The 11,089-nt window shown below is 33.8% G+C and overlaps 1 protein-coding gene and 1 long non-coding RNA gene across 3 annotated transcripts in view; one reads left to right on the forward strand and one right to left on the reverse strand.

Moving 5' to 3' along the window:
- Positions 1-3,103, forward strand: part of LOC106686971 (uncharacterized) — a 7,942-nt gene extending 4,839 nt beyond the window's left edge. The window contains exon 2 of the long non-coding RNA XR_001344095.1: positions 2,922-3,103. This is a non-coding gene — a long non-coding RNA (uncharacterized lncRNA). The remainder of the gene's footprint in view (positions 1-2,921) is intronic.
- Positions 3,104-10,275: 7,172 nt separating this feature from the next.
- LOC106686970 (uncharacterized) overlaps positions 10,276-11,089 on the reverse strand; it is a 16,346-nt gene continuing 15,532 nt past the window's right edge. For both annotated transcript variants that reach the window (XM_067052080.1, XM_067052079.1), the window contains exon 4: positions 10,276-10,523. The gene's annotated coding sequence lies outside the window, so the exon portion shown is untranslated. The remainder of the gene's footprint in view (positions 10,524-11,089) is intronic.

Here is an 11,089-nt window from a genome sequence, read left to right on the forward strand (position 1 = left end):
TGAGTGTACCCGACCGCCATTTTGTTTTTTATCGCCACCATTGTATTATGAGGGTCTCGCGTCATCACCACCACCTATTGATAGATCAGGTACCCACTTTTATACTAAATCCAGGGGATGAGTGTGCCCGACCATCTTTGTTTCCTGTTTGAGAAACTTACGGCTTTGGCAGAAGCTGAGTGTCCCCGGCCGCCATTTTATTTATGAGGGTCTCGCGATCTTCTTCTTTTCCTTCTCCACTATATTGATTACGTGACTTACGGGTTTGGTAGAGGCTGAGTGTGCCGTAATATTTAATATTAAAATTATGTTATCATATCATAAGCTGATAATAATGACGTAACTTATCCTACTACTATATGTAATTTATTAGTGGTTTTAAGTTTCTTCATTTCGACCGAAAGAATTAACTAACAAAGATGGTAACCGAGTCCAATATCTGTGTTATGTTTTAGGTATTGCCTGTTCAAAATTCAATCCTTAGGGAATTAAATGATGTTTTGTTGATATCCGCTGAGGAACCTAAAATAAAGGATATTATAGTTCAACGTTAAAAGAATTAAAATATAAGAGAGATTAAAAAGTCCCATATAGTAACAAATCTAGAGGGGATTAAGGTCCAAAGTCGGAATGATTAAACAATGAGGGGTATTAAGAAGGATTACTTCTCATTTTTTATGTTTAAGGGCTTAGCAGGTCAAGGTCCGATTTTGTTATGTTCGGGAGACTCGCAATAAAATGGCGGCAAACGAAAAGAATAAGACCGCGAGACCCTCATAATTAAATGAAGGCTAACGAAAAGAAGAAAATCGCGAGGCCCTCATAATAAAATGATGGTGATCAAAACAGAAAATGGCGGCCGGGTACACTTATCCTCTGCCAATATGGCGGTGAACCAAAAGAAAAAGGTCGCGTGACCCTCATAATAAAATGATGGTGATCAATAAAGAAAATGGCGGCCGGGTACACTCAGCCTCTGCCAATTCCATAAGTCATGTGATCAATATGGCTGCGACGAAATGAAAAAGGACACGAGACCCTCATAATAAAAATGGTGACGACATAAAAACAAAATGGCGTCCGGGTAGACTCAGCCCATGCCAATATGGCGGTGAAAGAAAAGAAAAAGGTCGCAAGACCCTCATAATAAAAATGGTGTCCGGGTAGACTCACCCTCACAATAAGGCGCTGCACGAATAGAAAAAAGTCGCGATGCCATAAAAAAGAAACAGGTCGGAAGACCCTCATACTAAAATGATGGTGATCAATAAAGAAAATGGCGGCCGGATACACTCAGCCTCCGCCAATTCCATAAGTCACGTGATCAATATGGCGGAGACGAAAAGAAAAAGGCCCCCAGACATAAAAACAAAATGGCGTCTGGGTAGACTCAGCCTCACAATATAGCAGTGAACGAAAAGAAGAGGATTGCGAGATTCTCATAATAAAAATTACGACGATCAAGAACAAAATAGCGTCCGGGTAGACTCAGCCCATGCCAATATGGCGCTGAACGAAAAGAAACAGGTCGCAAGATCCTCATAAAAAATGATGGTGACCAATAAAGAAAATGGCGGCCTGGATACACTCAGCCTCTGCCAAAGCCTTAACTTAAGCCTCTCAAACGTCATAAAAAAACAAAAATGGTGGTCGGGCACACTCAGCCACTGATTGTAGTATAAAAGTGCGTAACTGATCCATCAATAGGTGGTGGGGGTAACGCGAGACCCTCATAATGCAATGGCGGCGATCAAAAAAGAAAATGGGGGCTGGGTACACTCAGCCTCACAATATGGCGCAGAACGAAAAGAAAAAGGCCGCGAGACCCTCATAATAAAAATAGCAACAATAAAAAACTAATGGCGTCCGGGTAGACTCAGCCTCACAATAAAGTGCTGAACGAAAAGAAAAAGGACGCGAGACCCACATAGTAAAATGGTGGCTATAAAAAACAAAATGGTGGCTGGGTAGACTCAGCCTCTTCAAAAACCAATAAGCCTCTCAAACAACATGAACAAAAATGGCGTCCGGGTATACTCAGCCTCACAATATGGCGCTGAACTAAAAGAAAAAGGCCGCAAGACCCTCTTATGCAATGGCGGCAATAAAAAAACAAAATGGCGGCCGGGTAAACTCAGCCCCTGCCAATATGGTGGTGAACGAAAACAAAAAGGACGCGAGACCCTCAGAAAAAATGGTGGCTATCAAAAACAAAATGGCGGCCGGGTACACTCAGCCCTTGGTGGCAGTCACGTGACTTAAAAGGGCGTGGCCTAATGATCACGTGAGTGGTTAAGGTTATGTCGAACTAGATTTAAATTCAAATCTCCCGCCTGGGGGTCACGTGACCAAATACTAGCCTCCTATTGATCACGTGACGGACCACGTGAGTGGTTAAGGGTGGGTCGAACCGAATATTTGAATTCAAATCTCCCGCCATGTGTGACGTCATCAAAATGCTGGCTTCTGATTGGCTCCTCAAATCAGTGCACCAGCTCGCCCATACTCTTACTACTTACGTAAAATCCTTGATGCTCCTTATTACGTCACAAATAAACTCATTCACAAAGACCTTAACATCCCATTCGTTGCAGATTTGACCCAAAACAGATATGCGTCTTTTCATTCCAAACTTCTTAACCATCCTAACCCATTAATTCTTAATCTTTCATCCTTAACAATCCCTGATAATCTTCCGAGGCGTCTGAAAAGAAGATGGCCACGGGACCTTTTAATTTAAATTAATGTTTGAAGTACCACCAATGGGTGGTTCTTTCCCAAGATTTTCAAGTGTATATGAAACATACTACATATTTACCTATTGTATTATTTTGTACAGTTGTAAATTACATTAAATAAATAATTACAAAAAAAATAACGTAAAAATTAATTTCATAAAATTATTTTATTTTATTTTAAAGGTACTGCAACAAGCTCCATTCCAACAGAAGCCTGAAGTTAATGGAAATGAGGATGGAAAACCTGTACTAAAGTCTAATGACATTAGGAGCTGTACGACTTTAGGAAATCCAATTTTGCCCATTCGTAATTTATTTGATTTAGCAATGGGAACTGAATTTAATAAAACATACTATACGGGAAATGAGCCTGTTAAAGTTATAAATATCCTTTTTGAGGTGTGTTCTTTTTTATTGATCTAAAAAAATAAGCTTACTTTTTCTTAGAAATTTATAATTTAAATTTTGCTTAGTAATTATAGTAAAACATGAAACTTGAAAAGTACCAGTCTATAAAAGTTGAATACACATTTCCAATTTTTTCTAGCCTTTACTTGACGGCTTCTACACTTTCACCTATCTTACAAGAATAAAGTTTTCCGGAACCGAAACTGAGTGCAAATTGAAATTAATCTATAATGCCCTGAAAACAGATTCGCCGTATTTACTGTCCAATATATGCAATTTAAATGACAACGAAATACCTTTTGTTTTAATCACCTGTTGAAAAGGTAATGGTATTTATTCTGATGTCTATTACCCGTGTATATGTTTTTATGTTGAGATTTATATCTCTTTTAAGTAGTCGAATGAAATTAGTCTAGTATTGGTGATATCAACAAAACGCATGATAAATATTTTTTGCATTATTAGTTTTTTTAATGTCGATTTTTCGAAATTTCGAAAATAAACGAATTAAGATCTCAAACCAAAAAAAAGTTATTTTATACTAATTTTAATATAAAGAAATTATATGATCACGAATTACATTATACTCTTAATCACAAAAATATAATAATAATAATAATCTTTATTTATTCCTTTCGAATAATATACAGATGTTTTTAAATTAGGCTTTAAAGTCTTAGTGTAAAGTACAAAATAGAAATGAAATTATAAAACGTCATAAAATATAATAAAACAGTGAAAGATAAAAATGTACCACAATAATTAACAAAGGTATATAAAATAAAAAGAGAACAAATAAAATAAAACTATATGTCATATCATAAAACATAAGATGACTAACTTCTGATAATAAATAAAAGGAGAAAAAAATCAAACACAATTAAGCTAAAAGGTACAAGCTAATATACATATTTACAAGTATAAAAGAAAAAATTAAAACATTAAATACAGAAAATATATAGACCTTGTCAATTGTTATTCTTCAGGAATTGGGTGGACAGCACGTGGTCGAAGATACGGAATTTGAAGTTTGAAAGGGCATTAGAACTACGAATGAAGGAGGGAATAGGCTGCGGTTCGATTGGCAGTTACAAATAAGTCTGAAGGCCGTGAGCGGGTATTGCGGGAATGTACTGAGGATTTAAAGTGAAGGGTATCAGTGATGTACGATGGACGGCGGGATTGGATAATTTGGTAGAGGAAGGAAGCAAGGAAATATTTACGACGAAAGGAGGAGTAAAGCCAGTTCAATTCTTTATAAAATCGGGTGACAGGGGCATCCCTGGACATCCGACAACCTCGAGACGAATAAATCATTTTGAGGATGTCAAATGCAGGCGCATGCAGTGGCCTTTAAATATTTCTCTTACACAGTCCTTTGTAAGTGTACGAGCATTTTTGTGAAACAGAACATTAATTTAACTATTTTCATAATTTTGAAAAATCTACATTAAATAAAACTATTTGTGTAAAAATGTAAAAAAAAAATGTATTATTGGTGTATTTAGTGTGTATGGCTAATACACAATTAATCATTCAAATCTACGTTATAAAAGGTTCTATTTAATATTAGGGGTGATTTAATATGAACCAATATTAATAAACAAATGAACTAAAAATTAAGTTTTGCATTCAATTTTAAATTTTTATTTAACATATGAGACAAAATAATATTGGAGTTATTTTACTTTTATAGACTCCGGGCTAGTTAGTAATTCTCCTCAACCGGCGATGCAACGCGGATAAACGATGCTGTGCATCAAGATTTCTGGATTCGTTATGTCAACATCGCAGGTACTAAGTGTTACTGTTGGAATTCCGATTATTCTTCAAACCTGTTAACTTGCTATCATACTGCAATCGAATAATTCCTCTCCCCCCCTCTCTCTTTGCCACTTCTCATAAAGTCAATCGGAACTCGGACTTTGTCAGAATGTCAAAACTAATAGTTGTCCGTGGTCTTTCCAATACTAAGGAGGGTGGTTGAGTTTAGGAAAAACTAATCGACACTGGAAAATGAAGGCACGTAATTTACTTTGTTTTTAACCATTACATTATTTTTAAAATTTGCATTGCAAACACTTTTATGAAGAAAGTATAGATAATTATTTATATATATTTAAGATTATAAGATAAGTATGTTTTTGTTAGGTCACCGTTTTCTTATAACCAACTGGTCTGTATGTTTCCTTTTTACCTTTTCATCCTAGATTTTATCGTTCCCCTAAGAATGTAATTTTAAGAATGTAAGTAGTGAGTATTTTTCTTTACAACCGTATGCGATTTTTATAGTTTAAATTAGCTTTGGTTCCGTACATTCTGACATTGTTCTCGGTTTTGGTACACTATAAATTGAATCCTTTTTTAACTTTTGTTGTAACTTTCAAACTAAATACGTATATATTTTTGTACACATCCCATAAATAGATTTTGACCAGAGCTTTCGATCAAAACTAAAAGCATAATCGTAGTCTTACCGTGTAAAAGTTATACAACACAGAAACGTCTTTGGCTACGTAATAGAGCTGTAGCGACTCCAATACTATTTACTGGTCGCTGCTGCCGGTAGAACCGATACATCTGGCGCGTCCTAGCTGCCGTGACGCGAGCCTCTTTAGTCTTCAGCCGAACAATCGTGACGCGTTAACTTTTAATAAGTGTACATATCTATTTATTATATTCCTAGCTGACCCAGCAATACTTCGATATTGTTAGATTTAAGGGTATATATAAATATTGTGGGCCTATATATTTAGGCAACATTTCGCAACTTTATGGTCTCCATACTCATACCCTACAATGAAAAAAAAATATCCGAAACAGACTATGTTTTTACAATTCGAACAATACATTATCACAAAAATTATGCCAGATATGAATCCTCGATGATCTAGAGTGGAATTTGTAGTAATAGATAGTATAATAGTGTTTAAAAAGAGTGATCTGTATGGATTATGAACCAAACAAGTTACCCGTAGTTATACCCCAACAATTTCCCTCATTGGTGAAATAGAATGTATAATTCAAAATAGTGTAGCAGAGAATGAGAGGTAAGTGTGTTAATATAATAATTAAGTACAAAAATTATGCAAAAATTATTAGTAACACTAAAACACATTCTAATACTCAAAAAATGTACAGAACAACAAAAAAATATTATATACAAAACCTGACGCAATAATAACAAATCCACCTGAAACGAACCCAACTGTCGCTATCACCAATGACGACTAAATAAAAAAACAAATATGCTAGTAATTAACGAACAAACAAAAAAGTAGATACAAACCGAACATATAAATAATGACTAACACAACCATAACCTTAGTACTGTTAAAACAGTGTTAAAGTAATCGACATTACCCAAATTATGTTTATTAATAAAAATCTCCTAAGACGAATACACAGTTAGATATATTAAAGCATATTTCAACGAATAAATATAATATTTAAGACTCATTTAAATTAAAAAAAAAAAATCACTAGCATTAAATTCGACAAGGGTACAAACCCATTTCATTGGATTTCATTCGTTTACTGATATAAACATAACAACAGATATACATATACCTACGTACTTGTATGTATTCATTTAGTTATTTCGTCAGGGGGGTACGCAGTATAGCACGAGCAGGTCCTGATGTAAACACTTACCTATCTATTGATACATACATAATTACCTATTTCGTCTGGGGGTATGAAAAAAAAATGGAACAAACTGGAAACACAAATATCCCGAAAACACAATTTTTCAAAATACTACTCTTGGTCCTGATAGAGAATATTATCAATTTAGTTTAATATTCTATATCCGAAAATTCGTACGCTTCATGGAATATCCTATTGCCCCGATTTTATTAGGTGTTTAGATGTTTATTTAGAAGATTTGTTAGATACAGTAATACCCAAAATACCATTTTAGATACCCTCAATATATAAAATTGTTGACCGCGATATCGAATACGAATAGACCAAAAAATAAATAAATCGAAGATTCAGTATCTAACTCATCCCCACCTTTAAGTAATGATTTAATTTCTAAAGTTAACACATAGTGTTATAACAAAATAACCTTCTGATACAGTTTTAAATTAGTAATTATTGTACTAGTCTTTCATTGTATTAAAGACTATAACATCTGTGTGAGAAGCGTGGGCGTTGATGACCTTAAGGTTTTACGCCCAAAAGCCCCAACCAACAAACAACAACAAACTATAACATCTGTTTTTGTTTTGTAGAAGCAAAAGAAGTTTATAATCTTGAAGTCTATCACCAACAAACGATTCAATATATACATACACCGTAAATAAATCCAAAGATACCCCTCTTCAGCTAAACTAATTGTTTTTTGTAGATATGAAGAATTGTGAAAAACATAACTAACAATAAAAATATCCAATAAATATCATACTAAACACGTGTTCTATATTGTTGTGACCCAACTAACTCGAGGTTGGTGCCAGGACTGAATAGGTTTTGCAATGGAGTAGAGTTGAAATGGAGGTAGCGAGTCTAGCAAGTAGTCCGTCAGTTATTTAGGTTTTTGTCTATTCATATTTAGTGTTATTAATTATGCCTTATGTATTTATTATATTAGAGTGAATTTAATAAATTTAAATTTTTTAGATCTTTTTTTGTTGATACTTTTCAGGGGATGTTAATTTTCGCTCCCGGTTTAATTTTTTTTTTTTTTTTCGGTATGGATTTAATATCTTTTTGGATTTTAATATTTATCGGATTATTTATTTTTTGGTCTATTTATTGGTTTATTTGTATTGTATTCACTTCTAAAGTGAACAGGTTTTTTCCAACACTTTTTTTCTATTTCTCCATTCCATTTTTCGATTAAATGTACATATAAAATTGGCATTTTGTTTTCTATTTCAAATTATATCTTAAAATTTAATCTGTAAGAGTAGTAGTTAAATTCACTTAAAACTATATCTTACACTTTTCTTAGTCGATATCGCGGTCAACAAATCTATATACAGAGGGTGTCTAAAATGGTGTTGTTGGTATTACTGTATCTAACAAATCTTCTAAATAAATATCTAAATATCTACTAAAATCGAGGCGCTAGGAGATCTTATGGGGCGTACGAATTTTCAGATAAAGAATTTTTAATAAATTCATAATATTCTCTATCAGTGCTTAATGTATATAGTATTTTGAAGAATTATGTTTTCGGGATATATATGTGTTTCCAGTTTGTTCCATTTTTTTTTCATACCCCCCAGAAGAAATAGGTAATTGATACATACATATAAATAGGTACGTAGGTGTTTACATCGGGACCTGCTCGAGCTATACTGCAGGTGTCCGGAGTGTAATTTTATGATTAAAATTAATGTGTGGAAAAGGGGGGCTGGAAATCGTGAGAAACTTTCTACCCATAACAACATGCATATATTTTCGTTTTATTCAATTAGTTAGTTCTCTGTAGGGGCAATAATGATAATGAGAGATAGTTTAGAATTATTATCTATAATAGTATCAGAACAGACCATTGGGGTCTCATATATTTTATTGGCTTATCTGAGTGTGTGACGTCTTCGCCGCCGTCTAGCCGCTTTCCTGTGCATGTTCAGCGGTTGGTGAATATGGTGAACACCATGTATCCTCGCCTGGTGTCTGAAGAGACGTCTTCGTACCTCCGTAGCTGGCCAGCGTGTCCTGGGCCCTGGCATGATGGTAGGGGTAGACCAGGTCCTAACAAGCATGATGCTTAGGCTGGGGTGGCAGGGTCTTCGGAGGCCTTCCGGTGTCCGAGGCAAGGGGGGGCTACAGGAAATGAGACCCCCGACCCCGACTTTATATAAATTCAAAAAACAACGGCAAAAATCGGATAACTTAAATCCGACAGTAGGTATATCTAGATATATATGTATCTTTTGTGATGTGTACATCAGTAAACGAATGAAATCCAATGAAATGGGTTTGTACCCTTGTCGAATTTAATGCTAGTGATTTTTTTTTTTAAATTTAAATGAGTCTTAAATATTATATTTATTCGTTGAAATATGCTTTAATATATCTAACTGTGTATTCGTCTTAGGAGATTTTTATTAATAAACATAATTTGGGTAATGTCGATTACTTTAACACTGTTTTAACAGTACTAAGGTTATGGTTGTGTTAGTCATTATTTATATGTTCGGTTTGTATCTACTTTTTTGTTTGTTCGTCAATTACTAGCATATTTGTTTTTTTATTTAGTCGTCATTGGTGATAGCGACAGTTGGGTTCGTTTCAGGTGGATTTGTTATTATTGCGTCAGGTTTTGTATATAATATTTTTTTGTTGTTCTGTACATTTTTTTGAGTATTAGAATGTGTTTTAGTGTTACTAATAATTTTTGCATAATTTTTGTACTTAATTATTATATTAACACACTTACCTCTCATTTTCTGCTACACTATTTTGAATTATACATTCTATTTCACCAATGAGGGAAATTGTTGGGGTATAACTACGGGTAACTTGTTTGGTTCATAATCCATACAGATCACTCTTTTTAAACACTATTATACTATCTATTACTACAAATTCCACGCTAGATCATCGAGGATTCATATGTCTGGCATAATTTTTGTGATAATGTATTTTTCAAATTGTAAGGAATATAATAAATAGATATGCACAATTATTAAAAGTTAACGCGTCACGATAGTTTGACTGAAGACTAAAGAGGCTCACGTCATGGCAGCTAGGACGCGCCAGATGTATCGGTTCTATCGGTAGCTAGAGCAGCGACCAGTAAATAGTATTGGAGTCACTAAGGCTCTATTACGTAGCCAAACCCTTTTATGTGTGTATAACTTTTGACATGGTAAGACTACGATTATGCTTTTAGTTTTGATCGAAAGCTATGGTCAAAATCTATTTATGGGATGTGTACAAAAATATATACGTATATAGTTTGAAAGTTACTACAAAAGTTAAAAAAGGATTCAATTTATAGTGTACCAAAACCGAGAACAATGTCAGAATGTACGGAACCAAAGCTAATTTAAACTATAAAATTCGCATACGGTTGTAAAGAAGAATACTCACTACTTACATTCTTAGGGGAACGATAAAATCTAGGATGAAAAGGTAAAAATGAAACATACAGAGTGATTTAAAAGAAATTATATTTCAGCACTAGGTTTTTCTAATCTTTTACACCTAGGAAGCTAAGAATTTGCACGTGAGTATTTGAGACTCAAAAGAGGGAAAATATTTGAAGAGTCCATTACGTTGCTACCGTAGTTGAGAGGTATACACAAACTTAATTTCTGTGAGTTTTTCTTCGATTAACAAAATCAATTTATCTTAATTCTTTCATCACGTCATATAATTATCTCCATGTGCAATTCTGGGAAGTATCAATTTAATCTAGGAAAAAATATTATATCAGATTAATGTTAGTTGAAACAATCAAATTTTTTACTCAATATATTTGAAATAATAATAAATGAAATAGTGGTTGATTTTTTTTCTATAATATAGCTAATATTATCCTAAATATCATTTTCTGCTACTGCTTATTTTTTGTTCATATACAATATTTTACAGATCAGTTGGTTATAACAAAACGGTGACCTAACAAAAACAAACTTATCTTATAATCTTAAATATATATAAATAATTATCTATACTTTCTTCATAAAAGTGTTTGCAAAGTAAATTTTAAAAATAATGTAATGGTTCAAAGTAAATTAGGTGCCTTCATTTCCCAGTGTCGATTAGTTTTTCCTAAACTCAACCACCCTCCTTAGTATTGGAAAGACCACGGACAACTATTAGTTTTGAGATTCTGACAAAGTCCGAGTTCCGATTGACTTTATGTGAAGTTGCAAAGAGAGTGGGGGAGAGGAATTATTCGATTGCAGTATGATAGCAAGTTTACAGGTTTGAAGAATATTCGATACTCCAACAGTAACACTTAGTACCTGCGATGT

Source organism: Halyomorpha halys, unplaced genomic scaffold (assembly GCF_000696795.3).
Source record: "Halyomorpha halys isolate HHAL.00 unplaced genomic scaffold, Hhal_1.1 Scaffold900.1, whole genome shotgun sequence".
Taxonomy (NCBI): Eukaryota; Metazoa; Arthropoda; class Insecta; order Hemiptera; family Pentatomidae; genus Halyomorpha; species Halyomorpha halys.